The sequence below is a fragment of the Anabrus simplex genome, chromosome 4, assembly GCF_040414725.1.
Source record: "Anabrus simplex isolate iqAnaSimp1 chromosome 4, ASM4041472v1, whole genome shotgun sequence".
In the NCBI taxonomy this organism is placed as follows: Eukaryota; Metazoa; Arthropoda; class Insecta; order Orthoptera; family Tettigoniidae; genus Anabrus; species Anabrus simplex.
Window position 1 is genome coordinate 343,157,561 of NC_090268.1, and position 17,350 is coordinate 343,174,910.

General features: G+C 41.8%; 1 protein-coding gene across 1 annotated transcript in view; it reads right to left on the bottom strand.

Moving 5' to 3' along the window:
* Nucleotides 1-17,350, bottom strand: part of fw (furrowed) — a 524,942-nt gene that overhangs the window by 97,844 nt on the left and 409,748 nt on the right. The window lies entirely within an intron of this gene.

A 17,350-nucleotide genomic window follows, 5' to 3' on the forward strand; every position in this document is an offset into this window, starting at 1 on the left:
TTCACAGTTGGATAACCTATGTTCTTGTGTCAAGATTGTCAACACTTCTGCCCCCCACCCTCAATCTCCTGTATCTATCAACCAATTAGAAATTTTGCGAATATTTTCTCTAGCCAATGAAAATTGGGGGTGTGTACAGGCATCCAGCCTATCTGTAAAGAGTTCTGGAAACTTTCCCTCAAGATACTATAAAAGCTGGGCGCTTTAAGGCCTTATTGTCATCTTCATCGCTATGTTTCATCGCGTGAGGCGTGTACCTAGGGGGCAGGGGCCGAAGATAGGCCTTCGGAAGGCCCAGCAATTCAAGGTATTGGCAGAATTTTCTTAACATGTGATAGCTCCGGCAGATAGCTTGAGGGGAAGGTTTCAAAGCTCTGGTGGTTCAAATGTAAAATTTTCGGTCATTCTAAGGACTCTGTTTTATTCCCTACTGGGAAACATGTAATGTAAAGGAACAAAGAGTGATTTCCCTCAGTTGATTCCCATTCAACTTGGTATGGGGTGACTAAACTTTCTTATCATCTAAAATTCTTAACACTCTTTTGGTATTTAATGTTTCGCATTTAGTCACCGCGGCGTAGAATAGGCTTAGCTTCTGTATATTTGGGCCATAAGCTCACTTAGGATTTAAGAGTTTTCTAGAAGGAGTGCAGGTTTTTCGTTTCCCTGCATTTTGCTTTTGGCCGATCATTATCAACCTTTTTCTTTTTACATTATGGACATTTAGTATGGGCACTCAATGCCCCTGTTTATGTTTCTAGAAGAGAAAATGAAAAACTCTTGAGCAGAAGTGACTGTAAATACGTCATTTGAAGATTGTCAGGTATATCCTTGAGCGCTGAAGAAATTTATTCCTGTGAGAGGTTAGACTGTATTCATTTTGGAGCTCAGACTCCTAGGCTATGGACGTTAGTGGAGCAAATATGCTCTTATAAAATAGTGTACCTGTTTCAGAGTTATAATGTTCATCCCTCGTATTTTTTCACGTTGATAATTCTCCCTAGTTTTATACATTTTTGACTTTAAGTCATTGTTGTTGGAGCTGATGAACTCATTATTATATGTTGTTGTTGTTGTTGTTTATTCAGACTTTCTATCTATCAAATTTTAAGAAAAAAGGAAGGAAAGAAATGAAATTTCAAAATTTAGTGCTTTAACTTATGCTTTGGTCATTTCCTTGTCCAACCATTCACCCCGGCACCTTCTTACACCTCTGTAATCCACGATATTTCCGGAATAATAATAATAATAATAATAATAATAATAATAATAATAATAATAATATACCGAGCTTGATAGCTGCAGTCGCTTAAGTGCGGCCAGTATCCAGTATTCGGGAGATAGTAGGTTCGAACCCCACTGTCGGCAGCCCTGAAGATGGTTTTCCGTGGTTTCCCATTTTCATACCAGGCAAATGCTGGGGCTGTACCTTAATTATGGGCACGGCCGCTTCCTTCCCACTCCTAGCCCTTCCCTCTCCCATCGTCGCCATAAGACCTATCTGTGTCGGTGCGACGTAAAGCAACTAGCAAAAAATATTAATAATACTCACACATTTGAGGAACTGAAATAAAACATTACGAATGAAATCAGAAACATTACAGTGGGATATCTAACTCACTCGCGGCAGCCAGAATGTGGTTACCAGACACAATGCCTCTATACCCCAGGAAGGCGACACTTCCAGCATCTTTTAGAAGGTAAGATTTCATGTAAGATTGTATACACGCTTAAAGCAGGGCGGCCGCGCGCGGCATACCTTCGGCTGAGGCAGCTGCCGTAGCGCAGAGTACTAACACTGTGCGTTCGGTCTGTGTTTATATGAGAGACCCCATAGACTTGCAGAGCACGCTCACGATGTCCCTAACAAGTGATCTACACCCCAGCATTTGCCTGATATGAAGTTGGGAAACCATGGAAAGCTATATTCAGGGTTACCGCCGGTGCGGTTCGAACCTCACCATCTGCCGAATACAACCGCGCGTCAACAACTCAGTAAGGTAATGATGATTATGATGATGACGATTATGGTGATGATGATGATGATGATTATTATTATTATTATTATTATTATTATTATTATTATTATTATTATTATCATCAGCATCGTGCATCTCTGATTATAGAGGTGATTGGCTGAAAGGAATAAGGAGGGCGTACTAGTCCTCCGAAGACTATACGGGTATCACAGGAGATCTCTTGTAGGAGTCTGGAAGGCGTTGTCAAGGAAAGGGTTCTTGATCTCAGATTTGAACTCAAATAAGAACGACAATGTAGTGTCACCTTTTTTTTTTTTTTTAGCGGGTTAAAAACTTAGGTTAAAGTCAAGGGCCGCTGAGCAAGCCTGCGACCGGGAACACTTCCGTCAGACTGCCCTGTAACTTTAACACAGTATAAAGCAAGCTTCCTTAGGTCTTTCACCTTTGCAGTTGTAACTTTGACGTGAAGATGCGGAAATTTAACTCTGAATAAATATCTATAAAATAATCAAAATGCTAGTTGTGTAAAGAATAAAGTGAGAGAGTATAGAAAGGCAATAAATGGGACATTAAGAAAAAGTAATGAGAAAGAATGCCAAAGGATTTCCTAGATCTGAAAGGTCTCTCAACCATAACTTGCTTACAGGTCGATCTAACTAGTTGGCGGTATGATTTTAAGATTTTAGGCTTTCCGAAAAGGTCTGAGTTTTATAGTTTTTTTAATTTTATTACAATTTGCTTTACGTCGCACTGACGCAGGTCTTATGGTGACGATGGGATAGGAAAGGGCTAGGAAAGGGAGGGAAGGGGCCGTAGCCTTAATTAAGGTACAGCTCCAGCATTTGTCTGCAGTGAAAATGGGAAACCACGGAAAACCATCTTCAGGACTGCTGGCAGTGGGGGTTCGAAACCACTATCTTCCGAATGCAAGCTCTCAGCTGCGCGACCCTAACCGCATGGCAAACTCACTGGGTTATAGAATAGAACATGTGTTCATCGCAGATTCCTCTCCTGTCTCTTGACTTTAATCTATCGTTTCTGTTAATTTAGAATTCCATCGGTTAAGAATGGGCTCCGTCTGTTGCTAGTTTGTGTTTGTCTTTTGCCACAGGCAGAGCGAAAAGTAGCTTCCACCGAAGTTTCAATCTCATTTATGACTGACGATATGGAAGCTGCAGAGAAACACTATTCGGAGCAAGACTAGTCCGTCTAGATGTTGTGAACAATGTTTCGCGTATGGTCGCAGTTATGCTGCAGAGGTACTTTTTGGTCCAGTGAGGAAAGCAATGGCAAACTACCTCACGCCTCATCATGCCTTGTACGCCTCATTATGAGGTAGTTGTAGTTTCCTCACAACCAAATATCGTAACATTTGGTGGTGCTATTTGAGGATCCAACCAGCCTTCAGGTTGAAAACTTAACAGACAGAAGTGGGTTTAATTGAAGGGAGAAGAAAGGGAAAGTCGCATCTTTGTAGTTCTATGTGACCGTTTGGACCATAATCATAGCTACAGGACCTACAAATTTGCGTGGAATTCGAACCGTAAAGTGGTGACTATTCATCTTAAAAATTCCACGTGCATTGCATGGGATTAGAACTGCGGCCAGTTTGGTGAAAATCCAATGACAATGTCATTAAATGTCCACGTCCTATGCGGGGCAGGGTGTGGGCTGTGGGAGTTACTCAAGTGCGTTTTGACAGCTTTGAAATCATAACTGATTCAAAGGATTCTGTAGGAAAGATTGGTGTGGCTAAGACCCAAATGCCTGGAAGTCGGGTGACACAATATTCAGTGGATATAGGGGGTATGGTAAAATAAAATTCAACGTGTGAAAGTTCGTCTGATGGATGGATGAGAACAGGTCATAGCGAAGAATACCAATGGCATCCTCAATCAATCACCTGAGTATTTTACATACAATCGGTGGTTTATCAACAGCACTCACTCTATACTTTACTCAAATATCTTTTCATTGAGGAAGTTCGCCGTGCGGTTAGGGGCGCGCAGCTGTGAGCTCGCATTCGGGAGGTAGTGGGTTGGAACTGCACTGTCGGCAGCCCTGAAGATGGTTTTCTGTGGTTTCCCATTTTCACACCAGGCCATTGCTGGGCTGTACCCGCTCCTAGCCTATTCCTATCTCATCGTCGCCGTAAGACCTATCTGTTTCGGTGCAACGCAAAGCAAATTTAAAAAAAAGAAAAAAGATATACTGTATAATTATATATATTCACAACTACACCGCGTTTTCTCTTTTTTACAGACCGACATATCGTCGTTGCCGGGAAAAAAACCTCCTGTGTGCCAGAATTTGTGAAAATGAGATTTTAGCACCAAGAGATTCAGAATGGCTGCCACTACGAAGTGGCAAAACCTCCAATGTGTTAGAAAATATTAAATGGGTTAAATTCCACAAAATATTGCACCTCCTATGTGGCTTAGCATTTTTGTTGCTGGGGGAAAATCTCCTATATGCTTGAAGGACACATAGGAGTATTATACCTTGGTCCACACTGTTCACGCTTCCGGGAAATATCTCCTATGTGTTGAGTCGAACGCGTTAGTGTTATACTTTTCCGCCTTCTGCTCGACAATGACAACTCTATAGGGATTGTTTAATCTGTATGGCGCCAGATTGAACAAGTAGACGTCAGATCTTTTTCTGCCGCTTCTACTATTATTGCTGCAGGAACTTTATTGTGAAGAGAAATGTTCAGCCGTGGAAAGAAGATTCTACAAATGGCATTGGAGATATCTACAAAAGATTATCAGTCAGACAAAGGTAAGTCAATTAATAAACAGTGATGAAAGCATGATGCATTGCAAATCTTAAAATACCAAAAACACAAGGGCTATCCCAACTCTATGCACATTTAAATAACAACTACTATGGATTGTAAGATGACAGTAGTATGATCGTTTTATTTCCTTTAGTATACCGCAGGTGCATTTGTAAAACCCACAACAGAGACAAATCACTATGGAAATGACGACACCCCTACCATGGAAGAAATATTGGACGACGTGATGGATGTTACAAGTTCTGCAGCAGGTACGTATGAATTACAATACCAACTTGAAACACATGGATATCATAGAAACTATGTTCAATATGAATGTTGCATTATTGGTAAACAAATAGTCATGTGGCCTCTAAAATTTATCTACAAAATAATCCTCATTTCCCTTTCATCTAGAAGAACTTACTGCATCCATAGCGGCGATGTCTGATAATGACTCTACCAGCACAGCAAGAAATGTGGAGGCAATGGAAATCGCCTGCCCTATAATAGGTATGTTTGAAGTTTTACAAGCCTTCTACTTAAACATAAAATTGTGACTAATACGAGTACAAAGCAATTAGTGTAAAATCTGTGACGTTGACAAATGGAGCCACACGAAGGATAAAAACTGTGTTCTAATATTAAATCATTTATTTCAGATTTAGAAGATCTACATGACATGTCTTCCATTAAGTGGAATGTAGAAGAAGATGATCTCCAAAATATACTGAACTCTCATAAAAATAGAGGGACACCGAAGACCGAAGATACGTCTAACGAAGGTACGAAAACTGTGAGTGAGGCGCTGGATCATTCCGAAATGTCTGTTGGTAATCCTGATATACGAAATGTAAGCGCAGAGAAGAGACTCAACCACAAAGCAAAGGAAAAATCCCGTTCAAATAGAATCTTTGGCAAGCCTTACTTAGGCTTACAGCAAAAGGCTAAAGTAATCACAAAACAGGCAAGAAAATTAGGTAACAGGTGCAAACATAAAGAACTTATAAAGAAGACACAGAAGGCATTCCTTTGCGGTACAATCAATGAGGAGCACCGATGTCAATTGTTCAAAGATTTCTGGCAGATTCCATCCTGGGCTGAAAAGAAGGCATACATCAGAGGGCTTGTCACGACTAGGAATGTTCTCAGAAGGCGCAAAGAAACAGCAGGCAACATCAAAAAGAAAGAACGTAGGCCATGATATACATTTAACTAAACCTGACGGAGAAAGTGTGCGTGTTTGCCGAACATTTTTCATAAACACTTTGGGAATTGGTGAGGACAGTTACAAGAGATGGACACATGTAAAGGACGTCGAACATATTTCAACTTCTGCTGGTAAGGGAGCAGATAATTCAGACACCGTTGCCCGAAGCAGTCCATTGAAGAAACGTGCCCAAGAAAAGCAGGACGTACCTATGTCCATCAAGAAGAAAAAGAAAATTGAAGACAAGAAGACAATTCGTGAGTGGCTTGGAGTTTTACCTAAAGTTCCCAGCCATTATTGTCGAAAGTCCACGAAAAAGGTATACGTTGAACCAACTTTTCGATCAAAATTACATATGTTTTCAGTCTACAAGGAATGGTGTGACGAAAACAACAAATCTCCGAGCTGTAGAACCCTTTTCATGGATACGTTGGAAGAAGACAAAATTGATATTCATCTGCCTAAAAAAGACCAGTGAGACATTTGCTGTGCATATAAAGTTGGTCAAGTAGAAGAAGAATATCAAAAACACCTCCTAAGGAAAGACGAGGCTCGGGAAGCGAAGAATAAAGCTAAGGAGGCCAGTACTGATTATCATGTTGTGGTAACAATGGATCTTCAAAGTGTTCTTTTGTGTCCTAAGTTGCTAGCATCCAAGACATACTACAGACAGAAACTTCAAGTACACAATTTCACAATTTATGATCTAAGAAACGGTGATGTTACACTTTATGTATGGCACGAGGGCAATGGTGGTGTAAGTGCAAATGAATTTACATCATGCATAGTTAATTTTATTGAAAATTTGCCACCTCCAACCAATAAGGTTACCTTAATTTCTGATGGCTGTAATTATCAGAATAGGAACAAGGTTTTAGCCAGCGCCTTAAGTAATGCCGCTAGATCTAAGAACATCACCGTGGAACAACTGTATCTGGAAAAGGGGCACACTATGATGGAATGTGATAGTGTCCATGCCACTCTAGAGCACTACTTCTCTCCACCAATTAATTCGCCCATGGATTATATAGCAAGAATAAGGCACCCACGAAACCATACAATGTGAAAAGTGTCGACTTCAGTTTCTTTAAGGATTTTGAGCATAAATCAAACCTCCCATCATTACGGCCTGGAAGAAAATCTGGCGACCCTGTAGTGACAGATATCCGCCAACTGCAGTACTTACCTGATGGAAGAATAAAATTATACTGAAAATGAAACATTCACACTTCTATATTTTTAACTCAGTAAGGAGACGGGTGTTCTATTGCATGCCACTGAACGTTTCTGAGAAATGCTGTTGAATAACCCATGAGAAAAAAGATTAATAATAACCAACCCAACCCTGGAAGGTGCTGTGCTGTGATGATGATGATTATTAAATTAATTAATGGTGTCTGTCTGTTAGGTCATCAGCCCAGAGGCTGGTTGGATCCTCAAATAGCACCACCAAAGGCTATGAAGTTATAGGGGAAACTGGAAAAATCAATGGCAGAGCCCAAATGAGGCATACTAGGCAAGATGAGGAGTGAGGTAGTTTGCCATTGCTTTCCTCACTGGACCAGAAGGTGTCACTGCAGCACGACTGATCCTATGAGCAACACCTTTCATAACACTCAGACACTAGTTGTGCCCCAAATGTCATTACTCAGCACCACCCATACCCCAGCAGCTTCCATATTGTCACAGCCATGGATGAGACTGGGACTTCGGTGGAAGTTACACTTTGCTCTGGCCTGTGCCAAGAGACGGATACAAAAATACTGCATCCATCAAGAAATGGCAACAGGCGGAATTAATGGTATTATAATTATTAATGTTTACTTGTTTACTACCACTATTACTGTAATAATAACATCCGAGCTTTTCTAATATTTCATTATACATGGGGCCTCATTTTACGAACGAAATGCGCTATTTACGTACCAGATAAGTCATATGAAAATTTCCTTTTAGTCCTTGGTGGAAGACTTATAGTTCTTTGTTATTAAGTATGACATGTTTATACCTGGACAGATCTATTATCTCACGCTCATCAACCTTGAACTAAGCATAAACACTTATCCATTGTATATTGTTTATCAAGCATCTTCGTGAGAAAATGTGGTTCATGAGAGATTAGGTTGTGGATGTATGAGAGGGCGGGCTTGTTCGGAACGTCAACTTTCTCTTCTAGACAATTTATGAACTAAATTATCTGTAAGAGGTTCCATGATTTACGTTAGTGACCGGAACACACACAGTGTTTCTTATTTTATGTGAGGAAAATTATGCAACAGATTGTTTCCGCGGCAAAGTCCAACTCATTGGCTGAATGATCAGCGTTGAGGTTCAGAGGGTCATAGGTTCGATTCCCAGCCGGATCGGGGATTTAAATCTCATGTGATTAATTCTTCCGGCTGGGGGAGTGGGTGTTTGTGTTTGTCCCAACACTCTCCTCTTCTTATTCAGACAACACACCACACTGCCAGCCATCACAGAAATACGCAATAGTAATACACATGTGTTACACAGTTCGCTCCCGCGACCCCGCAGGTGTGGGAAAAGGAAGGTTTCCATGGCAAGTGAACGTCAATATAATCGTACGCTACTGATCAAAAGTTTAAGATTACCATATAAAAATACAGAACTTACATTTATACAACGGATAATATCAGTCATTTTCCAAAAAGTCTATAAAAACGTAAATAGATACTGTAGACTGATAAAAAGTTGGCGATGTCGTTAAGAAATCATGACAATGGTGTGTGTGTGTGTGTGTGTGTGTATGTGTGAGGGAGTAGAATTACTTGAATGTAGAACAGGTTCTGTGAATATTATATAAATATTACGTATATATAAGTACGGTAATTGTATATAAGCACATTCTGTAGCCTATAATTGTAATTATTTAATATTGTAATTTTAAGTGGGGATGAGGCACAAATGGTTTCTCCATTCACCATCCCTAAATTGTATCTACAATCTGTGTAATATAAATAAATAAATAAATAAATAAATAAATAAATAAATAAATAAATAAATAAATAAATAAATAAATAAATAAATAAATAAATAAATATAATGGCTGAATCTTTGCGTGGAGTTGAAGCTCTCGGGAGACCTGTGCAAATCTTGTTATTAATAGCGTTTTGCTCGCTTATTATGTTCGTAACACATGTTTCATTCACACTTGACTGTTTTGTCATCCCTCTATGAGACTCTTGTACTTCCTGGTTCCGAAAATGACTTGTCACTTAACTTTTGCACACTCTTTTCCACCAAAATACACTTAGCGAACTTTATTCTTGTCGTGTACTGTTGAGAACCGACTTGTCTTGAGGATAAGTCCAATGCTACGTTAATTAGATATTGTGTGCTATCGGGGTAACAGTACAGTAGAAGTACCCACGGGTAGAAGCTGACTCCAATAATTCATTCAGTGACCTCGTGGTTAATGAGAGAAAGATGGGGGAAAGTAGCCCGTTTCAACTGAGCTTTTATTTTGAAGTGGTTTCCTAATATTTACAAAATTCATAATTCCCACAATACCTGACCAAACTCAACGAAATCCAGCGAAATATTTGCAGTTAGATGTAAGTCTTAAGAGAAAAATTCGCAGAGCTTCTACGGTAGATGTTTATGTACTAGGTGACATTTTAATGGCATTCGAATGTGATGCATTTCTTTCCTTCTTAATCCGTTTACCCTCTAGGATTGGTTTCTCCTTCGGACTCAGTGAGGGATCCCATCTCTACCGCCTCAAGGGCAGAGACTTTGGGTCGGGGGATACAACAGGGAAGGAAGACCAGTACCTCGCCCAGACGGCCTCGCCTGCTATGCTGCACAGGGGAAGATGGGAAGATCGGAAGGGATAGAAAAGGAAGAGGAAAGGAAGCAGCCGTGGTCTTAAGTTAGGTACTATCCCGGCATTTGCATGGAGGAGAATTGGGAAACCACGGAAAACCACTTCGAGGATGGATGAGGTGGGAATCGAACCCCACTCAACTCAGTTAACCTCCCGAGGCTGAGTGGACCCCATTCCAGCCTTCGTAGCAATTTCAAAATTTTGTGGAAGAGCAGGAAATCGAAAGCGGGCCTCCGGGGTTGGCAGCTTACTCACACTAACCGCTACGCAACATGTCTAGAAGAGTCATTGAGTTTAATTCACATCTTGTCATTGTTGCTGTCATTATATGTTCAGGCATGATCATAAGGTCAGTGAACTTTGTCGTCTTGGCCGTCATATTGTGAACTCTGTAAACATGTGAAAAAAGTAATTATCTTGATCTAGTTTTGAGAAAGTCAAGGTCTATAGAATGAACAACAAACAAATGTATATAAATACATAAATACAGTTGGATCTCTGTTAATCGAAACAAAGAGGCGGAAGGTGGTTTCTGATAATGCAAATTTCGGATAATAATTGAATGTCATGTTTTCTTAAATCTTTACAACTTGCGTTTTCGTCGCACCGACACACATAGGTCTTACGGCGACGATGGAATAGGGTTAGGAATGGGAAGGAAGTAGCCATGGCCTTTTAAGGTACAGCCCCAGCATTTCCTGGTGTGAAAATTGGGAAACCACAGAAGACCATCTTCAGGGTTGGTCGCTAACCAAAACAGTGTCTCATTGGCTGAACGTGAGAATAACATGAATTGTCTTTTTTTAGTTCGTTTTTGTAATTTAACCAATTTATCCCCCGATCGTTTTGGTTAAACAGTATTTCGGTTAAAAGTCTTTCGGACAACGGAGGTTCTACTGTAGACCGATAGATATATACTGTGTAGATAGGTAGAAAGATGGCGATATGGTTGAGAATGATACAATAAAGAAGAGAGATGTCAGCTGCTGAGTTAGATTAGGAAGATAAAGCTCTTGTGGATAGTCCGTAGGCTTCGGGATGATAGTTTGATTGCTGAAGTTATTGAAGGCAAAATACCAAAGAAGACCATAAAAGACCTTAGAGAAGAGTTTCCTTGTGAACGCAGGGCTTCAAAGCTATGAGGAGATAAACGTACTGCTCAAGAGTGGAGCCAAATGAAGACTTGCCACACAGTCAAACCAATTGCGAATCTGAATTCCTCACGATGATGAGTATGGTAGGTGCTTACTGTTAATTTAAATAACATATCTCAGAATTTCTGAAGAGAGTGAGTAAAAGCCCATGGAGAGACTACAATCAGGGCAGTCGCTCTCAGCGCCAGAATCTCCACGTGGTACTGATTTTTAGTTCTTTCGGATAAATACAATTCTCAGCTCCTTAGATTTCTCTACCTTAAAACTTCAATATACCCGCTGTATTTACAGTTATTGAAGTGCCGCGCATAAAAATGGAAGGTATCATACTCAACTGTAACATCACATCAAGTTCCTTCTGTTACATGCTTGGCAAAGTGTCCGCTTTCGTCAGCCAACTACTTGTAGGAATGTCGTGCAACGGGATAAGCTGTACATTGTATAATCACTAAGATACATCATTAGGTTCTATCTCGAGTCATTAACAAGGTATTGCATGTGCTAAGCTTTGAGATCATTACCTCATCAAGTCTTAGGGGTCATTTTGATGACTGATTGGGGAGAAAACCAGTGTCCGGCTCCTTGACGTCGCAGTCTTCGGTTCAGAGTGTCCCGAGTTCGATTCTCAGCTGAGTCGAGGACTTCAACCACGTCTGACTCATTCCTGTGACTCATATAGTGGCTGTGTTTGTACGAATACGAACTACTTCATACACAACACAACACAACACAACACAACACAACACAACACCAGCCACTACAGAAACACGCAGTACTGAATACATCCCTCCACAGGCGATTGGCGTCATAAAGGAACTCCGGCATTGAAAGCATGCCAAGTATAGTACATGTGCTCGCCAAGGCACCAGGGTGTGGGAGAACCGGTGGAAGAAGAATAGGCAGGGGAATCATTGCATTTATTGGCCTTTTCGCGAATTACTTGAGGTCGGCATTAAGCCCAGTTTAATAGCCAGATGCCCTTTCTGACACCAATGCTATACGTAAAGATGTATTCACTGTTTCGTATTTCTGTGGTGGCTGAGAGTGTGATGTGTTTTATGTGCACGTGTATTAAAAGAAATACAAGCACCCAGTTCCCGAGCTTGAGAAATTAACCAATACGGCTAAAATATCCGGCCCGCCTGGGATTTGAATCCGGGACGTAGGTTGGTATTCAGGCCGTAGGTTGGTATTCAGGCCGTAGGTTGGTAATCGATATATTTTAAATATTGAAACTGCAGAGAGAATATACAATCTATATCATACAGCCTACGATTTGGAATAAATTTACACTGCGTTACAGCAAAACATATCAATTCACCACCAATCTCTTCGAAAACCGTAAAAGTAGTTAGTGGGACGTAAACCCAACAGCATTATTGTTATCACTACCAAACATCTAGGAAAATCTCGTAATGAATTATTTAACACCTGTTTTGCTCTCGCTTTTAAGGACTGAATAACGTAGTTGATTAGGGAATGCTATTATCGAGATTAAGGGATCGAATCCTGGCAAATAAACAAACAAACAAACCCCATGGCACTACAGCCCATGAAGGGCCTTGGTCTACCAAGCGACCGCAGCTCAGCCCGAAGGCCTGCAGATTACGAGGTGTTGTGTGGTCAGTACGACGAATCCTCTCGACCGTTATTCTTGGCTTTCTAGACCGGGGCCGCTATCTCACCGTCAGATAGCTCCTCAATTCTAATCACGTAGGCTGAGTGGACCTCGAACCAGCCCTCAGGTCCAGGTAAAAATCCCTGACCTGGCCGGGAATCGAACCCGGGGCCTCCGGGTAAGAGGCAGGCACGCTACCCCTACACCACGGAGCCGGCTAACCTGGCAAATTCAGCTAACATTTACGAGTGCTTGAATGTGAAAGACCCACGATATTAGACTTGTCAGTACATTAAACCACTAATTTTTAGGCCGGAGTTTGGCATTCTGGCTTCTCTGAAGACCTACAGCAGTCGATGGTTTTTATACACATAGTATTGTTTCTCGCTTTACAACAACATTAGTACGACCGTATCGTTACTGGAGTAGTATTTCTAAGGAGGACTAAGGACATTAAGCATGGAAGAAAATTTCCAAAATTACCAGATTTCTATAGTATAGTATTATCAATTAGTATTCATCATCATCATCATCTGTTTACCCTCCAGGTTCGGTTTTTCCCTCGGACTTAGCGAGGGATCCCACCTCTACCGCCTCAAGGGCAGTGTCCTGGAGCTTCAGACTCTTGGTCGGGGGATACAACTGGGGAGTATGACCAGTACCTCGCCCAGGCGGCCTCACCTGTTATGCTGAACAGGGGCCTAGTGTAGGGATGGGAAGAGTGGAAGGGATAGGCAAGGAAGAGGGAAGGAAGCGGCCGTGGCCTTAGGTACCACCCCGGCATTCGCCTGGAGGAAAAGTGGGAAACCACGGAAAACCACTTCCAGGATGGGTGAGGTGGGAATCGAACCCACCTCTACTCAGTTGACCTCCCGAGGCTGAGTGGACCCCGTTCCAGCCCTCGTACCACTTTTCAAATTTCGTGGCAGAGCCGGGAATCGAACCCGGGCCTCCGGGGGTGGCAGCTAATCACGCTAACCACTACACCACAGAGGCGGACATCAATTAGTATTACTAATTGAAATACCTAGTACTTCAACTACAGTATACGAGTCGAACAGCTATAACGTGGCATTCCAGAGATGGTGGGTTTCGAATCCTATTGTCGCTAGCTATGAATATATGTTTTCTGTGGTTCTCATTTCCTCACTAGGCAAACGGCCAATTCCAAATTATTCCCAGGCTGTCACAGTGTTTCGTGTTGTGTTTTATTCAAGTATACGTTGCGACATAAAGGATTTAATACCAACTGAAGTGTAACGTCGTTGTGGCTCCTCGCCCGTCCGGTTCAGAGGATGCCATCTGTATCGGGATAGTTCTTATAAACATGAGAATGGATAAAGAAACGGTGTCTCACAAACTTTGAATAGGACAAAATGTGTACGATATCAAATGTGTGTTCGGTTGAGTGGAGACGGGGAGTGGTTGGTTTTCTGGGGACAAGATGACCTCGTTGGACTCCTTGAAAAACACGTGGAGTGTAACATATTATATGACATGTATCAACAGATCACTCGTGAACTGCTATGCGATATAGTGTTTGTTGTGAAACTGTGTTATCATAATACAGCCTGTATTGGGAAGGAATACATTTCTAGACAGGAAGATGGGGGGGATTTCACAGAGTAGCCTTAGATGTGGAACTGAGAGAGCAAGAACTGCTTTTATGAAGATGAAACACCTACTATCCAATAGAGGTGAACAATAGGCAAGCACCGAACCCGACGTGTTCGTCTGGCAATGAAACCTCTAGCAAGTAGGCAGATCTTCATTATACTTTGGACCTCTGGTTCGTAAGCCTGTTCTAACGTCATTCACGCAACGAGTGATAGACTCAGACTGCTATATAGAGAAATAAGAGTGATATTGTCCATCAATTGGAACATTCCTTTTTCCAGGAAAATAGCTTCGATTCGAAGTTCATTCTTTTGCTATCAATCGAAGAAAATCTCGAAGTGGTTGCCAAAGTGCGGCCGAAGGAAAATGAGAAAGATGATGATCATTGTTGTTTAACTGGGCCTAACATCTAGGTCGTAGGGCAAAAATGAGGAAGAACCCAAACGTCTCAATTGGACTTCGGGCTAGAAAAGGCACTATTTAAACAATCTTCTTCTTCTTAATCTGGTTATCCTCCAGGTTCAGCTTTTCCCTCGGACTTGGCGAGGGATCCCACCTCTACCGCCTCAACGGCAGTGTCCTGGAGCTTCAGACTCTGGGTCGGGGGATACAACTGGGGAGGATGACCAATGCCTCGCCCAGGCGGCCTCACCAACAATGCTGAACAGGGGCCTTGCAGGGGGATGGGAAGATTGGAAGGGATAGACAAGGAAGAGGGAAGGAAGCGGCCGTGGCCTTGAATTAGGGACTATCCCGGCATTTGTCTGGAGGGGAAGTGGGAAACCACGGAAAACCACTTCCAGGATGGCTGAGGTGGGAATCGAACCCACCTCTACTCAGTTGACCTACTGAGGCTGAGTGGACCCCGTTCCAGCCCTCGTACCACTTTTCAAATTTCGTGGCAGAGCCGGGAATCGAACCCGGGCCTCCGGGGGTGGCAGCTAATCACACTAACCACTACACCACAGAGGCGAACAAGCAATCTTCTTCGGAAGAAATTTTCCAGTTCCTAAGCCTGTGATGTGAGGGTCTTCCAATAGTTGCTATTTTTCTGTGATATCTGCCTTGTCTCTGAATTTACTGAGATGTAATCTTGGACTCTGTTACGACGACTACAGTGTATTCGTTGACGTTCTTACGTAAGAGACTTTTGCCAAATATCTTGTTTCCTGTTTGAAACATTTTTGTTGTTTTGTAAAAGAAACATTTGTCATTACTTGTTTAAGATTTTATCAACCACATTGTTAATACCTTAATATACATTCCTCTCAGACTATATACCTACAATTTTCTACCTTCTTCTCTAGTTATTCCTACGTTACTTTGGTGTTAGTGAGACTAAACCACACTCGACATCCCCCAGTTGTGTTGAGTGTGTGAGAGGAACTACTCACTTGCATCGAGACGGCGGTTCAATACTGAGTGTATTCGTCAGATGGGAGGGTCGAGCGGTAGCAGAAGAGGTTTTCGTTCATCTCTGCTATGCTGCCGCGACATGAGCCTAGACCTGAAGAAAATGATCCTAAGATGCTATGCTTTCTCAACTCTTTTATATGGTATTGAAAAGTAGTCTGTTTCTGTTACATGGAAGAAGATCTTAGCTTGAAAAATGTGGCTGTGTAGGCGGATCTCGTGGACGGACCACTTATAAAATGAAGAGGTTCTTCGTAGACTGAACTGTCAACCTCAATTGATAATGTTTGTTTAAAGAAAGAAACTTAAATATCTATGGTACGCTATGAGGAAAAATATCGGCTCTACAAGTAAAATATAGCGGTCTCAGACCTAATACCCAATATAAAGGTCGAAGGCGACGAGGTACATATATACATGTATGCAGATGATATGGTACTCGTATCAGAAAAACACGAAGAAGTACAGGCTGCTTTCAGCAAGCTGAACATTTGGGCAGAGGACAATAAATTCAGAATTAATCGACAAAAGACGGTACAGATGATCTTCCGCAAGGGAGGCAGAACAGCATTAAAAGAGAAAATTCACTATGAAAATGGAGGAGAAACGATGCCTATCGTAAACAACTTTAAATATTTGGGCATTACATTACAGACGTCAGGAACTACTTTTACCAGACACATCAAGGATAGAGTGGCTGCGGCCGTAATAGCAATGAATGACATCTTGATCTTTCGCAAACTTTCGGTTGAAGTCGCTATGAAATTATTCCATGCAAAAATATCTCCGATAATGACGTACGGACTAGAATTGATATGGGAACATTTCACCAAAAGAAATATTCGAGACATTGAAAGTGTAAAAGCAATCTACACGAAAAGGGTATTATGTTTGTCCAAATTCACTCCTTCAAGACTATGTTACGAGCTGACAAAAGAACTCTTCTACACAGAAGAACTACGTCACAAACTAATATTGCCGTCTACAGATGCATTCAACCAGTTACAAACAGAGCTGCAAACCAAGAAGGGAGATATATGGGAAACATTTTACACCACAGAGGCTATGGCCAGTACGGATTGGATGAAGGCAAACTATGAACTCAGGCACATAGTGACTAGATTAGCAACACACGGTTTTCATCATCGTGTGTGTGCTAACAAAACTATCCACACCCCGAGAAAAGAATGTATATGTGTATTGTGCGAGAAGACTTGCGACTTACATCATGTTGTGACGTGTACTAAAAGACAGATGGGACTAACCAAATTCTGTTTGATGTAATTATTCATGTAAACATATTTTAATGGCCATTGGCTGCAGTAAAATCTTTATTATAAAAGGAGGATCATGCAAAAGAAGAATTTCCTGGCGAACACAAGAGAATAATGTTTAATGTTTTCTCTGCTCAACCGATTGAGTGGCTGCGCGGTTTGGGTCACGAAGCTATCAGCTTGCATTCGGGAAATAGTGGGTTCGAACCCCACTGTCGGCAACCCTGAAGATGGTTTTCCGCGGTTTCCCATTTTTAAACCAGGAAAATGTTGGGGCTTTGGCTTTTCCTCCCGGACTCAGCCAGGGACCCCACCTCTACCGCCTCAAGGGCAGTGTCCTGTACCTCCCCCAGGTGGCCTCATATGCTGTGCTGTACAGGAGCCTTGTGGGGGATGAGAAGTTGAAAGGGATGGGCAAGGAAGAGGGAAGCGGCCGCGGCCTTAAGTTAGGTACCATAC